This window comes from Anser anser, assembly GCF_964211835.1.
Source record: "Anser anser genome assembly, contig: HAP1_SCAFFOLD_555, whole genome shotgun sequence".
Taxonomy (NCBI): domain Eukaryota; kingdom Metazoa; phylum Chordata; class Aves; order Anseriformes; family Anatidae; genus Anser; species Anser anser.
In genome coordinates, this window is record NW_028153515.1 from 2,318 (window position 1) to 9,427 (window position 7,110).

Genomic DNA, 7,110 nt, shown 5'->3' on the forward strand with positions numbered 1-7,110 from the left:
AGTTGGGGTCTGCATCCGGGTGTGGCTGGGGCCTGCTTGTAGACTTCTGCAGCCTGTGTCTGGTGTTTGGGGGCTTTTCTGTAGTGTTTGGGGATCGCATTTTGGCTTTGGGATGTGTCTAGAGCTTCTGGGGCCTAGCTGTAGTGCTTGGGGCCTGCGTCTGGGGCTTTTCTGTAGCATTTTGGTAGCGTGTTTGTGATTTGGGGTCTGTATCCAGGGTTTTGCCTTTTTTGTAGTTTTCAGCTTTGTGTCTGTTTCTTTGTTGGTTGCCTGGGGTTTGGGGTTTGGATCATTAGTCAGTGTCATTAGCGTCGGGGGGTTGATATGAAGGGTTAGGGTTGTGGTTAGAGTTGTTAGGGTTAAAGAGAATAAGGATTTTAGGGTAAGGGGATCAAGGTTGTGGGAATAAAAATGTTTTTGCACAGAGTTACATCGTTTAGAGGGAAGGAAGGTGGTATTGATATATGCTTGCAGTGATAAGAAAGCTTAACAGACAACCTTGTAAAATGCAGACAACCAGAATCCTTAGAGCAATTGGGTGGAAATCACGGTGTAAGAAACATTACCACCTCAAAGAGGAAAACAGTCAAGAAAAAAATAAAATTGACTAGTAACAGGCCAGCAGCTGTGTATTTTCTGTGAAGCACTGGATAGATTGTGAACATGGATTACCCAGTCAATGGGGAAACTGGGGAGGGTCCTGGTCACCGAGAGGAAAAAAAAAATTATATAAACTGTGTTATGGAACTAGTAGGTGGCTTGTGGGACGCCTGCCATTGCAATCGTGAATAAAAATGCTACCTCACTGAGATACTTGCCTGAGCCTATGGTATTGGTTACAGAGTGTTTCTAATAAGGTGTTAGGGTTTTAAGGTTTCAGGGCTAAGGCACTAGGGTTGGGTTTCAGGGTTAGGGTTTCCAGGGTTTAGGGTTAGGATTTTAAGGTTGTTAGGGTTGGAGTTATAAGGGTTAGGGTTTGGGGGTTAGTGTGTTAAGGTTTTAAAGTATTTTGTGGTTTTAGTGTTGCTAGGGTTTTTAGGGTTAGGGTCTTAGGGTTTTAGTTATGGTCAGGTATTTAGGGTTAGGGTTTTAAGGTCTTATTTTTTTTTTTTTTAAGGTTAGGGTCTCCAGCGTTAGGGCTTTGAGAATCTTTACGTTTTGGGTTAGGGTTTAGAGGGTCTTAATTTTTAGGGTTAGGGCTTTTAGGCGTAGGTCTAGTGTGGTAAATTTTATCGGGTTAGGACTGTAAGGGTTTTTAGGGTTAGGGTTTCTAGGGTTTTTTGGGGTAGGGGTTAGGGTTAGATCCGTGGGAGCCGTAGTGTTAGGGGTCAGGGTTCTTAGGGGTAAGGCCCAATATTAGGGTGGAAGGCCAAACTAAGGGGGGACCCCCCCCCAAAATTGAAGGGTCGAAGCCCCAATTTAGGGGAAGAAACGTCAAAATTGTGGGGTCCCCCAAAATTGGGCGGAAGAGCTCTTAATATTGGGGGAAACCCAAAAAAGGAGGGTGGGGGACTCTAAAATTGGGGGGACCCCCCCAAATTGGTTGTGTCCCCCCCCAAATTGGTTGTGTCCCCCCCAAAATTGGTTGTGTCCCCCCCAATTAGGGGAGGAACCCCCAAAATTGGTTGGGCGAACCCCCAAATTGGGGGGAAGAAGACTTAAATGGAAGTGTGAAATTCCAGAATTGAATGTGGACCCCCCAGAACAGTCTTCAGGGGTTTAGTGTGGTAAATTTTATCGGGTTAGGGCTGTAAGGGTTTTTAGGGTTAGGGTTTCTAGGGTTTGTTGGGGTAGGGGTTAGGGTTAGATCCGTGGTTGCCATAGTGTTAGGGGTCAAGGTTCTTAGGGGTTAGGCCTAATATTAGGGCGGAAGGCCAAAATAAGAGGGGAGGAGCCCACCCAAAATCGAAGGGTTGAAGCCCAAAGTTAGGGGAAGGAACGTCAAAATTGTGGGGTCCCCCAAAATTGAGCGGAAGAGCTCTTAATATTGGGGGAAACCCAAAAAAGGAGGGTGGGGGACTCTAAAATTGGTTGTGTCCCCCCCAAAATTGGTTGTGTCCCCCCCAAAATTGGTTGTGTCCCCCCCAATTAGGGGAGGAACCCCCAAAATTGGGTGGGCGAACCCCCATATTGGGGGGGAAGAACACTTAAATGGAAGTGTGAAATTCCAGAATTGAATGTGGACCCCCCAGAACAGTCTTCAGGGGTTTAGTGTGGTAAATTTTATCGGGTTAGGGCTGCAAGGGTTTTTAGGGTTAGGGTTTCTAGGGTTTGTTGGGGTAGGGGTTAGGGTTAGATCCGTGGTTGCCATAGGCTTAGGGGTCAAGGTTCTTAGGGGTTAGGCCTAATATTAGGGCGGAAGGCCAAAATAAGAGGGGGGGAGCCCCCCCCAAAATCGAAGGGTTGAAGCCCAAAGTTAGGGGAAGGAACGGCCAAATTGTGGGGTCCCCCAAAATTGGGCGGAAGAACTCTTTAATATTAGGGGGGAACCCAAAAAAGGAGGGTGGGGGACTCTACAATTGGGGGGGACCCCCAAAATTGGTCGGGTCCCCCCACATTAGGGGAGGAACCCCCAAAATTGGGTGGGTGAACCCCCAAATTGGGGGGAAGAAGACTTAAATGGAAGTGTGAAATTCCAGAATTGAATGTGGACCCCCCCCAGACCTGGGGAGGAATCCCCAAACTTGGGGGGGACCCCCAAAATTGGGGTTAAAGCCCCAGATCCCGGGGAGCTAAGCCCCAAATTAAGGGAAGGAACCTCAAACATGTGGTGAGAACCCCAACATTGGGGGAAAGAACCTTAATATTAGGGTGGCAGGCCAAGAAAGGATGGTGGGGGCCTCCAAAATTGTGGGGGGCTTGGAATTGGGGGGAATCCCCAAAATGGAGGGGGAACCCCAAAAGTGGGGGGGGGGGCGAAGCACCAAATTAGGGGAAGGAACCCCAAAATTGCGGGGAAGAACTCTGAAATGGATAGCTGAAAACCCGAAATTGAGGGGAAACCCCCCAAAACGGCGGGAAAACCCTCCATAAACACGAAACCGGTAATGTAACAGAGCAAAAAATGGCGTCCTACGGCAAGGTGCGAGGCTCAATTTTCTGGGGAGTGCTGGGAAATGTAGTTCTTAGCCACCGGGTTTCCGGGAGTCCATATTGTTTTCCCAGAGCATGCCGGGAGATGTAGTTCTCGGACACTGGGCTTCCGGGAGGCCATGTTGGTTTCCCATCTTTGCTAGACTCCGGGTGCTCTGGCTTCACAGAGAAACCCCCAAACTGAAAAATGTACCTGCTAATATATTGGGCTCTAAATGTAGCCCTGGGTTAATTGAATAACAACCCCTGGGTAAGATTGAAGTGCAGGAGGGGTTGGCTACGGTTTTAAGAGCCGGTTTGCAGAAAAGGGATTTCCCGTTAAGAAATGGCATATACTGATTGTTCTCTTCCTTGCTCTGCCAAGACCTGAAGCACATCTTGGAAGCCAGGCAGAATCCGTGGAGCCAATGGAGTTCTCAAGCTCGACTTCAGCTTCTTCCCAGCTAGAAGAAGCAAGGACACGCCGGCTGAGTTCCACAGGCAACGCGCCCGTATCTGTAGACGAGGATTTAGAGATGCTACTTTGGGAACTCTCAGACGGCATACTGGAAGCCGAGCTCGACTTGGACCCAGGGAAGGATGAGGATGACCTCCTCCTTGAGCTTTCCAAGATGATTGATGATTGAACTGCATAGTCCTATGGTATATAAAAAAAAAAAAAAAAAAAAAAAAAAAAAAAAGAAAAACCAACAACTCTTCTTCTTGTTGGATACCCTGAGGTGATCCTTTTTCTAACTGAGGCTTTGCAATGAGACTTAAAGCACAGTTGGAACTGGTAGAAATTGGCAGGATCTGCACTCAGTTGTCCTAAGTTTCCCTGCTGGTCAGAGTTAAGGTCTTGTGCATGGTTCCGTAAGTAGAGGTGGCTACCTTTGATATCAAGAGGACAAAACACTTGTTTCTTTTGGCACAGAAAGATGTCCATCGGCACGCTGTGGTGGCTGTGAATTGACGTAGTGATGGAGCGATGCTCTGAAGGCTTAAACGGAAAGCTTCTTCCTTCCGCCCCCCCTTGGCACAGCTCGATGTTGGGCACATTGTGAAGCCTGGGTGTTCTGATTTCTCGGACAGTTGATACCCAAATCCCGGAGTTACTATGTCAACTCTTGACTTTTATTTGTGTATGCCATTGTTTTGACTGTAATCTTTTCAGATGATGAAGCTGTAAGGGCGGGCGGGAGCAAAATAATTATTCTAGCGTTGTGGACCAAACATGCTGCCAGGAGTGGTGGTGGTGGGGTCAGCCCACCCGGCCTTACTTTCAATTATCAGGGATGATAAAATGGTGTGAAAAGCAGCAGCTCTGCGATACGGCTACGCTACCCCCACTCCCTTCTCTTGTGCTGTACCAAAGTTCCCCCAAGCTTTGGTTGGTGCTTTTTGCTGGTGACAGTAGGACTCCAGGGCGAGTAGTCGGGACTCTCCTGCAGTAACTGGGTCAATTAAGGGTTGGTTTAAGTGCCTCCTGGTTTTTAAAATTGCTCCCCTGAGCTGCTGGCTCTGCTGCCTGCTACAGCAAATGTTCGGGTGCCATCAGCGTCGCACTTGGGCGTGGGCACTGACCCTGCGGAGGAGAGCTGAGACTCGCGTGTATTGTGTACCCTGCCGCCAGTGATCGTTTTCCCCTAGCAGATCTATTTTGAATCATTTCCCTAAATTTTAGAGGAACTTTAGGCTCTTTGTGCTATGATTTGTGAAGCTGTAGGGGCCCTCAGGCATTTGCTGCTGGCAGAGGAAAACCGCTTGTCGAATTTGTTGTAAATACTTTCTGTTTGGACAACAACGCCTGTGTGTGTGTGTGTGTGTGTGTGTGTGTGTGTGTGTGCGTGCTTTGACGACCCCCTGCGACGCCCCAGCTCCGCGAGGGAAGCTTTGAAGCGGCTCTGGGAAAACCTCTGCGGAAGAAACCGCTGCTAGTGACTTGCGGAAAAGGGACTCCACAATCAGTGAGATTGTAAAGTAGGTATGTTTATTCAGCGCTGGGCAGCACGGGAGGTCGTGGGCATGAAGATTGATGACTCTTCCTCGTCACCGCTAGTTGACCTCTTGTCTTTGCACAGACTCAGTTGCTCCTTGGCTCTTGTCCATCTGCAGGACCAGTTTCTCCCAGTTTCTTAAGACAGGCTCACTCTCTTATTAGGAGACTGACCTTGGTAAGGGGCCCAAGGCTTCTTGCTTTAGTTAATTGGCACAATGCACCATAGTTAGCAAAGACGCTAAGTAGCATCCTAGTTTAACGCTGTCAGCGCTCTATCTCTACTTGATAAGATTCTCCTAACTCCCTCTCTCACTGGAGCCCACGCAGCCCTCCGTCCTGCCGAAGGACTTCACGGGGACTTCTGCCGGCTCCGGGTGCCCGCACACACACAGAAATGGCTTTGAGAGAAAACAATCAGGAGGAGGAGAGCTCAGAGACTGCGGCCGGCTTCGGCCACCTTCCCCTCGCTTTCCCTCTCCGTGTTCAAACCGAGCACTGTTCTGCCATCAACCTTCGCTGCCTCTGCCCGCGGCGCTGGGCTTTCGCGTGTGCCATTGCTCCTCTACATATTTTATCCTTCCTTTTGTAAGGAATGGTCCAGCAATTCGTGTCACTAAGGGATTTGAAGGGTTAACATCGAGGCCCGGGTCTAGGTGATAAGAGAACAAAGGGGTTTTTAGGGAAAAGTGCTGACTACTGCAGGGGATGTTGCTAGAGTTTCTGAAATCCGGCGCAGAGGCTCCCAAACGAGGAGGAAGGGGGAGCTGAAGGACAATTGAAGGACAAAAGCCTGAGAGGAACAACCAGCATTCAGCCCGAGCAAGCCCCGAGAGACCACCAGAGACTGGTACGCAGGCGCCCCTGGGAGGGGTTTCGGATTCCGGAAACCAATTCTAATAACCCTGCCTCTTCTCGAAGTAGTAATGAATATGTATTAGCCTGGGAGCATCAAAACCAGCTGCCTTACGTAACAGGCGTGCGTCCTGGGGGAGCAGAGACTCCCGGCGCACCCAGCGCTGCTTGCTTGCCTCTATTCGTTTAATAAATTGTAAACTTTGATTGTAATCCTATTTGGATTTATAACAGCCATTTATAACACTTTTTATATTTGTATTTTATTTAAGGCTGTCTTGCCCCCCTCCCCCCCCAGCCTCGCTGCTCGCCAATAAAGCTGGCGCAGGGGCTAAGGGATTTGAAGGGCCTGCTTGTACACCTAAGGGATTTGAGGGCCTGCTTGTACACCTTTGGGGACTGCCTCTTTTTTGGGGGGGGGGGGTGGGGGGGTGTTAGGAGCTGCTTGTATACTTTTTTAGGCATTCCTCTGAGAGGGGGTTGGGAGCTTCGTGTATACTGGGGGGGGAGGGCCTCCCTCGAGGTGGAAGCGGGGGGGGTTGGAGCGTTTCTACACTGTAGGGGCCTGCCTGTACACTTTTGGGGCCTGCCTTGGAGGGGTTGGGAACTGCTTGTACACCTTTGGGGCCTGCGTCTGCGTGGGGCGGGGGGGGTTGGGGGGTTGGAGTTGGTTTTAACCTTTCGGGCTTGCATCTGGAGGGGGTTGGGGCCTGCCTTTGGGGGGGTGGTTGTGAGCTGCTTGTATACTGTAGGGGCCTGCTTGTACACCTTTGGGGCCTGCGTCTGGGGGGGGGTGGGAGCTGCTTGTACACTGTTAGCGCCTGCCTTGGGGGAGGGGTTGAGGCATGTGCCTTGGGGGCATGGGGTTGGGAGCTGCTTCTACGCTGTAGGGGTCTGGGTCTTGGGGGGTTGGGGCTGTTTGTACACCTTTGGGGCGTGCCTCTGGGGAGGATGGGGAGTTGCTTGTACACCTTTGGGGCCTGTGTCCGGGGGGGGGTTGGGGCCTGTGCCGGGGGGGTTGGGAGCTGCTTGTACGCTCTAGGGTCCTCTGGCAGGCTTTGGGGCCTCCCTTTGAGGGGGGCAGTTGGGAGCTGGTTGTACACCTTTGGGGCCTGAGTCTGGGGTGTGGGGGCTGGGGCTGAGGCCTGGGGCCTGGGGCATGCATCTGGGTGGTGGTGGTGGGGGGT

General features: G+C 50.7%; 1 long non-coding RNA gene across 1 annotated transcript; it reads left to right on the forward strand.

Annotated features, from left to right (window-relative positions):
- Nucleotides 1-853: 853 nt before the first annotated feature.
- Nucleotides 854-3,779, forward strand: LOC310892013. Its single transcript, XR_014577842.1, has 2 exons — nucleotides 854-3,343; nucleotides 3,458-3,779. It is a non-coding gene; the product is annotated as an uncharacterized lncRNA (long non-coding RNA).
- The last annotated feature ends 3,331 nt before the right edge of the window (nucleotides 3,780-7,110 follow it).